The sequence below is a fragment of the Terrapene carolina genome, unplaced genomic scaffold (genome assembly GCF_002925995.2).
Source record: "Terrapene carolina triunguis isolate 2854851 unplaced genomic scaffold, T_m_triunguis-2.0 Scaffold58, whole genome shotgun sequence".
NCBI lineage: Eukaryota > Metazoa > Chordata > Testudines > Emydidae > Terrapene > Terrapene triunguis.
The window spans coordinates 65,211,890-65,220,403 of NW_020664409.1; positions in this window are offsets into that span (position 1 = coordinate 65,211,890).

An 8,514-nucleotide genomic window follows, 5' to 3' on the forward strand; every position below is an offset into this window, starting at 1 on the left:
GTGGTCATGTCTTGTGGAAGGGTGTTCAGTGCTGAGGGGTTCCTGGCAGTGGCGGCAGGTTTATATAATTTTTGGTGGTGCCCAGAATGGGTCCAAGTCCTGCCCCCTCCCCCTCCACCTGCCTAAGGCTCTGGGAGGGAGTTGGGGTGTGGGAGGGGTGCGGAGGCAGCACACAGAGACACCCCAACCCTGGGGCCGCAGGGACGTGCCGGCCGCTGCCGGGAGTGGTGCGAAGCGAGGGTGGGCAGGAAGCCGCCTTAGCCGCACTGCGCTGGCGGTGGTGGTGACGGCCCCTGGGCCCTTTTAAATCACCTGGGGGTGGCAGGCGGGGCTGGGAGATGATCCGGCGGAGGCGCACAGTGGCGGCAGGTGGGGACGGGGGACGGACCCAGCCCCGAACATTGGTGGAGCCAGGCCCTGAATATTTCTGGAGCACGGGCACCACGGGCCCATATAACTCGCCATTCCTGGGAGGCTGGGAGTGTGGTGGGGGACTGTGTATGGGGGTTGCAGTCTGTCTCTGAGGAGAGGTCAGTTTCTGGGCTAGTCTAAGAGTGGGACTGAGACCATAAATGCCTCAATGTCGTGCCTCTTTTCTGCCACCCTTTGAGCTCAGCAGAGTAAATGCCAAAGGTGAAATACCGAGGTATAAAATGACTATTTATAAGAACAGTCATACTGGGTGAGATCAATAGTCCAGCTAGCCTAGTATCCTGTCTTCTGGCAGTGTCCAGTGCCAGATGCTTCAAATGGAATAAACAGTACAGGAAAATTTTGAGTGATCCATCCCTGTTGTCCAAACCCACCTTCTGGAAGTTTTAGGAGAGCCTACAACAGGGGGTTGTGTCCCTGACCAGCTTGGCTAATAGCCATTGATGGACCAACCTCCATGAATGTATCTAATTTTTTTTTTTTTTTTACCCAGTTATACTTTTGGCCTTCACAACACCCCCTCACAACCAGGTTCCACAGGTTGACTATGTGTTTTGTGAAGAAGTATTTCCTTATGTTTGTTTTAAACCTGTTGCCTATTAATTTCATTAGGTGACCCTTAGTTCTTGTATTATGTGAAGGCGTAAATAACACTTCCATATTAACTTTCTCCACACCATTCCTAATTTTATAGACTTCTGTTGTATTTCCTCTTTGTCGTCTCTTTTCTAAGATGAACAGCCCCAGTCTTTTTAATCTCTCCTCATATGGAAGCTTGTTTCATACCCATAATCATTTTTGTTGCTCTTTCCTGCATCTTTTCCAATTCTAATATATCTTTTTTGAGATGGAGCGACCAGAAGTGCACACAGTAGTCAAGGTTTGGGCTTACCATGTATTTATATAGTTGCATTATGGTATTTTCTGTCTTATCATTTATTCCTTTGATAATGGTTCCTAACATTCTGTTAGCTTTTTAGATTGCTGCTGCACATTGAGTGGATATTTTCAGAGAACAATCCATGATGACTCCAAGATCTCTTCCTTGAGTGGTAACAGCTAATTTAGATCCCCAACATTTTCTTTGTATAGTTGGGATTATGTTTTCCAATGTGCATTACTTTGCGTTTATCAACACTGAATTTCATCTGCCATTCTGTTGCCCAGTCACCTAGTTTTTTGAGATCCCTTTGTAACTCTGTGCAGACAGCTTTGGACGTAACTGTCTTGAGTAATTTTGTTTTGTCTGCATACTTTGCCACCTCACTGGTCACTCCCTTTTCCCAGGATCATTTATGAATGTGTTGAACAGCGTAGGTCCAAGTACGGGTCCTTGGAGGACACCGCTATTTACCTCTCTCCATTGTGAAAACTGACCATTTATTCCTACTCTTTGTTTCCTAGCTTTTAAACAGTTACTGAGCCACAAGAGGACCTTCCCTCTTATTCCATGACTGCTTACTTTGCTTAAGAGCCTTTGGTGAGGAACGTTGTCAAAGGCTTTCTGAAAGTCCAAGTGCATTATATGCACTGCATCATCTTTGTCCACATGCTTGTTGACACTAGGGTGACCAGATAGCAAGTGTGAAAAATAGACACTTTTTTGGGGTGGGGAGGAGGGATATTGTTGCATATATAAGACAATGCACCTAATGCTGGGACGGTCCTGATAATATTGGGACGTTTGGTCACCCTAATTGACACTTCAAAGAATTCTAATGAGGTGTGATTTCCCTTTACAAAAGTCATGTTGATTCTTTCCTAACATTATTTATCTATGTTTTGATCATTCTGTTCTTTGCTATACTTTCAAACAATATGCCTGGTACTGAAGTGAGGTTTACCGGACTGTAACTGCCAGGATCATCTCTGGAGCCTTTTTAAAAAATCAGCATTACAGTAGCTACCGTCTACTCATCTGGTACAGAGGCTGATTTAAGTGATAGGTTACATACCACAGCTAGTAGTTCTGCAATTTAATATTTGAGTTCTTTCAGAATCTGGCATGAATTGTCTCTGGTCCTAGTGAATTATCATTGTTTAATGTATCAGTTTGTTCCAAAATCTCCTTTATTGATACCTCAGCCTGGGACAGTTCCTCAGATTTGTCACCTAAATATAATGCCAATGCAAAGAATTCATTTAGCTTCTTTGCAATGGCCTTGATATGCACCAGATAAAGGGCAGCCTCTGAGTCACCCCTTTCCCTCATCATTGGCGGCAATGAATCCTAGAGATAGGGCACCAAATTAATTGTTTATGAGGTAAGGTTTATTCCTCTTAAACCAATTTTAGCATTTCAACTGCTGCTGTTTCACCCCACTTAGGTGTAATACACATACTTTTAATACGTTCATGGGTATCATGACTTAAGAATTGTCACCATACTCTACACCATGGCCACTGATTCCAACTTGCAGAGTGACCTTGGACAAGTCAGTTTTGTATTTTGTAAATATTTGGTGTGGTGATATCTCTGGTCCTAAGGGCATGCACCATAAATTCTCACTTTCCATGGAATTTTCATGCTCCTTGAAGCTTTGGGTCTCCTGAACATCAACAGTGTTGCTCTCAAAGGATTATGAGATTGAGATTTTGTCTTCACACCTATGTTAAATGAGACCTTTTTTCTGTACTTCTCCCTTTATTTTATAATCCATCAGGCTGATAACTCCTGCTCTTCTGCTATGTGGTTATCCTAGCCAGAGCTTGTTAATGAGGGGTGTGATTGTGGTGTCTAGGGTAAATCACACTACTCCATTGGGTTTCCTTTCTTGATCTGCATTAAGAAATCCTGTTTACCCACAGGACAGGTCATTGTAAGTTTCCCCAAAGTCCTATCAGTATGCTTCAACTTTCCCCTGAAGGGAGTATAGCACAGATCTGTTACCCAGGGTTTTCAGAAAGCAGTGGTACTTCTACTGTTTCTCTCCAGGCAGTGTCAGGAATAAATCAATGGGGGCAGAACTCATCCTTCTGATAAATAATTGGCACAAGCAAAAGTGCTTTCACCTAAAACTACTTTTTATTAGAACTCGAGCACATGCACACACGTATGCTGTCACAGTAGGGTTTAGAGCATTTCAAAACATTTACAGTTATCCAAAAAGTTTGAAATGGTTCTGAGGGATCAGCAGCCAGGCTTCTGGGGAGGCCTCTCCTTCTGTCTGACTGCTGGGGAACTTAGCTGTCAAATCCTTGCTCAAAGAAAGGTTCCTCAGACTGCTGCAAAGCAAATTCATTTCTCTAATCTTTTATCGCTGACTTCAAACAAAGCATATAACCTATAGTGACTCCTAGTGGGTCACCAGTTCTCCTGATTTCAGTAAAACTATTCATTTTCTGTTATCAAAATAGTTCTAGTCATAACAATAATAAAATGTACATATAAAAGGTTTCAGAAGCACTCAAGACCAAGGTTGGCTGTCCAAATGCTCCTATTTTCATTAAACCTTCGCTTCTTATTCCATCCTCCCATTCTGACAGCAATGCTGCAAACATGCAGCTGTGTGGCCGTGCCTCTCAGGGCCTAAGATTTTCCTACCTATGTGATGTTTATTTTCAGCAGCAGTGGCTGAACATACACAATTGCTGACTGCAGTACTGTCAGTTTCTGGGGTAACAGATCCCCAAAGTGATTTAGGTCCCTAATCCCCAGATTTAAGTGTCGAAACCTCTGCTTGGTTGCTGCCTAAACCTGTGGTCACCTAAACTTGCTCGACACCTAAATTTTCACTGTAGAAGTTCCTTAGGCGCCTAAGTTTCTGCCTCTGAGCACAGTCACTGCAACCTCAGGGGGCATCCAGACACCTGAGGACTAGAGGGATCCTCAAAGTAGGGGAAGATAGGTGTTCCAACCTCCTGTCTTCCTTGTCGGGCCTGACCTAGTAGATGTGCTCAGACCATGTCTGTTGGATCAGACCATTCAAAATCCCAGAGGAGGGGGTACCTCCTTTATAACCTCCAGCTTGGTGGCTAGAGCACTCACCTATGATGTGGGAGACCAAGGTTCAACTGCACCTCCCCCTGCATCTGATATGATTTGAACAAGGGTCTTTCACTTCTCAGTAAAGTACCCTAACCAGTAGGTGGGGGGGGGGGTGCTCTCTTGCTGAAGCTGTTCCACTGTGTATAAATATTGGCTATAATCAGTGGTGCAAGTAGAAATCATTTATTACCGGTATGCTGCACCAGCTAAAGGGGGGGAGGCATATGACCTCCCCTATGTGACCCCGCCCCACCCCCAGCTCAGGGCCCCATGCTCTTCTCCTCTCCCCATGATCCATCCCACGTTACCTAGTGGGGGAGGCTCTGTCCGCCTCCCGCTGCACTGGAGACTTCTGAACTGCAGGGCTCTCCAGAACTGCAGCAGCAAAAGGAGCAGAACGTGGGGCCACCGGGCGGCTCCATGCCGGCAGCTCCTCTGGCACAGCTGTACTACTCCCAGCCCTGTCCTCTAGTGGGGCTGTTGTACAGACCCCGGACAGGAGACACAGGCACGCAGCTGCGTGGAAGGGCGAGGGGCGGTACAGCCATGCCGGAGGAGCTGCACGTTCTGCTCCTTTAACCGCTGTGGTTCCTGGGAGAGCCCTCAACTGCAGGGCTCTCCCAGGAACTGCAGTGGCGAAAGGAGCAGACTATGGAGCTGCCGGCAGCCCTATGCCAGCAGCTCCTCCGGTTTAAATCTTCTTTCAAAATCAGTGTCCAAAGTACTTTTGTATCAGCTGTGTCCTATGCAGTGACAAATTATAATTTCTGTCTGACTTGAATTGTTTACTAAAATATTACCAAGCCTGCTTTAAATACTTATTTAGTCATTTGTATTACAGTAATGTCTAAAATCCATAACCAAGGACAAGGTCATACTATGCTAGCTGCTGTATATACACATAGTTAGGAACTAGCCTAACACCAAAGTGTATCTTAGATATAGAAGCACTTTTATACTGATATTGAAAGCACACTGCCAGAGATGGAGATAAGAGGCAGAAAAAGTGAAACTGTATTAAAATATCTTGTGCAATTTATAAATTAAATCCACATTTTTTTTAACATAAGGACAATTGTTCAGTTTTTGCATCTACATTTTCATTTCAATTTAGAATCCAGAACGGGGCCTAATTTCAGAAGTATATAAGTGCAAAGGGAAAGAATGAGGACAACTCTCTTTTTTTTAAGTTAGGATATTATTATTTACTTATAGAGCACCTTACATGTGCATGGTGCTTTGAATACTGATAAATCCCTGTCCCAATCAATTTACAATCTATTTGCCCAATCCTATTCTGTTTTATTCAGGTTCTTATACCAGCCTCATCACCATAGTAGCTGAGCATATGCCAGTAATGCACTAAGCAACATGATTAACATCTGGCATATGTCTTCCGGGAACACTTGCTGCCAAATCTAGTATTTGTATTAGGAGCTCCATTGAAGTCAGAGGGCAGACACGTTAATCTGTCCCCTGTTGTGTCTCTTATTGGATCCATGAATCAACAATACATTCTTGGCAATTTAGCTATGTGAAACCAAAATAAGAGTGGTCATCTTTCTGAAAAAGTTCCCTATGTGTGTAGTTTGCCCTTTGAGGGGAACCATGGTCTGCTGGTTAGGGCACTAGCCTGGGTATAGGAGACTAGTGTTCAGTTCCCTGCTCTATCATGCACCTCTGGTGTTCCTTAGGCAAGTCACTTAGCCTCTCTGTGCTTCAGTTTCCCCACCATTAAAATGGGAATAATAATGTTTCCCTACCTCATATAGGTGTGGTAAGGCTAAATACATTAAAAGATGAAGTGCTTTGAAATCTACTGATCTATATAAGAAATAGGCATAATTATTAAAAACACTCATTACAGCATGAAGCTGGAAAATGAAAAATTGCACAAGCTGTTGAGAAACTTTTTAGAAAGCTTTATTTAGTTAGATTCTTAATGAAGGACTGTGTATTTGTGTGTGGGTGTGGAAAAAGCCTAGCTGTGACACATGGCCAGAAAGGGTTAAGCATCCTGCAGGTTAAATGACCCAAATTCAACCTTTAGGGACATATTGGTAGATAATATTTGTGTTTTGTATGTTTACATATAGATTGTTAGAGGTTAACAATGTAATCAAACAGTCCCTGCCTATGCTGTATCCTGTTAATTCAGAGATCAAAAGGAAACCTTAACATTTAAATTAACTATAAATATAGTGATATCACTGTATTCATTTTCTTTGAAATGTATAGCAATCATCTCAGAATGGTGGAAAACAGGCAATTGCCTTATGTTAATCCCTGTAACTAATTACTGGTGATGCTTAGGAAATAGGTCTATTTCAAAGTCTCCATGATTGTCTATTGTTCGCCTAAGGACTCGGAGCTGTCAAGAGAAGGCCTGGAACTGTATAAAGAAGCCTTGGGTCTTGATCCTTTTTATCTCAGATCTGCTCGATGCTTTATCCAGGGGAAGCTTGAGTCATAAGACTGAGATCTCCAGTCCCATCTGGATCACCCGGAATATGAACATTGGACTACAATGTATAGACTATTTCTGAAAGAACTCTTTGCAACTACAAAGCTCACCATTTCTACTATGAATCTGATCTCAGAACTGTACTCATGTCTGTATGTATACTGATCTTTTAACCAATACTCTCTCTCTTTTCCTTTTTAATAAATTTTAGATTAGTTAATAAGGATTGGCTGTAAGTGTGTATGTGGGTAAGATCTGGAATATTTCTTAATCTGGCAGGTAATGTGTCTGATCCTTTGGGATTGGTAGAACTTTCTTATGATGAATAAGATATTCAGTAATCCTCATCATATTTGACTTGGGTGTCTGGGTGGAGGCCTGAGGCTGGGTTGCTTTAAGGGAACTGTGTTGTTGGCTTCTGGGTAACCAGTAAGGTATTATAGAAGCTGTTTGTGCTGGCTTGGTAAATCTACATATTGGAATATCCACCAGCTTTGGGGATTGTCTGCCCCATTCTTGCAGTTTACCCTAATTGAGTAACCTCATTGAGGCTCCTGTGGAACCCCGGTCACACTAGCACATTATGGATGTTATTGGAATGTAAAGAATAAAGTTGAATTGGGCACTTACAGCCTTAAGAATAAGGTTATTAAATTCCTTTCAAGTAACATTGTATAACATTGTGGAAGTCAAACTTATTTATTTTCTATTTTATTAATTTTTGTTTTACCCTTTTGGTCTGAAATTGTGAAAATGGAAGTTTTTGTTCAGTAATAATAAAACTACTATTTCTGCAGAGAAGAGCATGTGAAGAATATTGTGAATAGTAAATAACTGTATTGCATAAGATTCGAATTATGCAATGTTATTAAAGATTGTGTGACTGTCAATAAAGGCATGTTTCAGATCTACAAGGATCAGTGCATAGCTCATGAGAAAGGAATAGATAAGAGCACAATAAATAGATGCTTTGCTCTGTGCCAGCTCTGCTCCCTAACAGGTCTTTAGTATAACATGGCATATGTGACCACAGGGATTATGCACACAGGTTGTTCCTCATATGGGTCAGCTGAAACGTGTGATGATGGAGCAGTGTGACACCACAACTAGGCCTACTGTAACTGGTGAGCCTGCACAGCACTGAACTTGGAGCCCTGTGCCATCTGTACTCTACACTGTGAAAACTATCCAGGGGTCAGCAATGAGTGCAGCTGAAAAGTTGCTGAACATGGTTTAACTGCAAGCATAACCAAAGGCAAACTGTGTTCAGCACCATTTTAGAACCCATGGTTAATCCACTGATCTGCTTGCCAGCCCCCATCAGGTGCAGAGGCAGCTGTTGTCCATCTCTCTGCACCCAGGGTTGGTCTGCTCTTCTGTTCCCTCCACCTTCCTAGTCTGCTCCTCAAGCCCTATATGTATGTGCATACAGCCCCCCACTGTGCTCTTCCAGCCCATATGCATGTACATATTGTCCTGGCATCTCTGGGAATTAAATAAATCTTTAATTAAGGATTGTCATGTGTCATTATGTCCAGGAATACATCCAACCAACATTAGCAACTTTCTCCCAATGCCCCTCTTCCTGCTCATCCACCCCCTCACCTGTTATTACTCCTCCTCAGCTTCT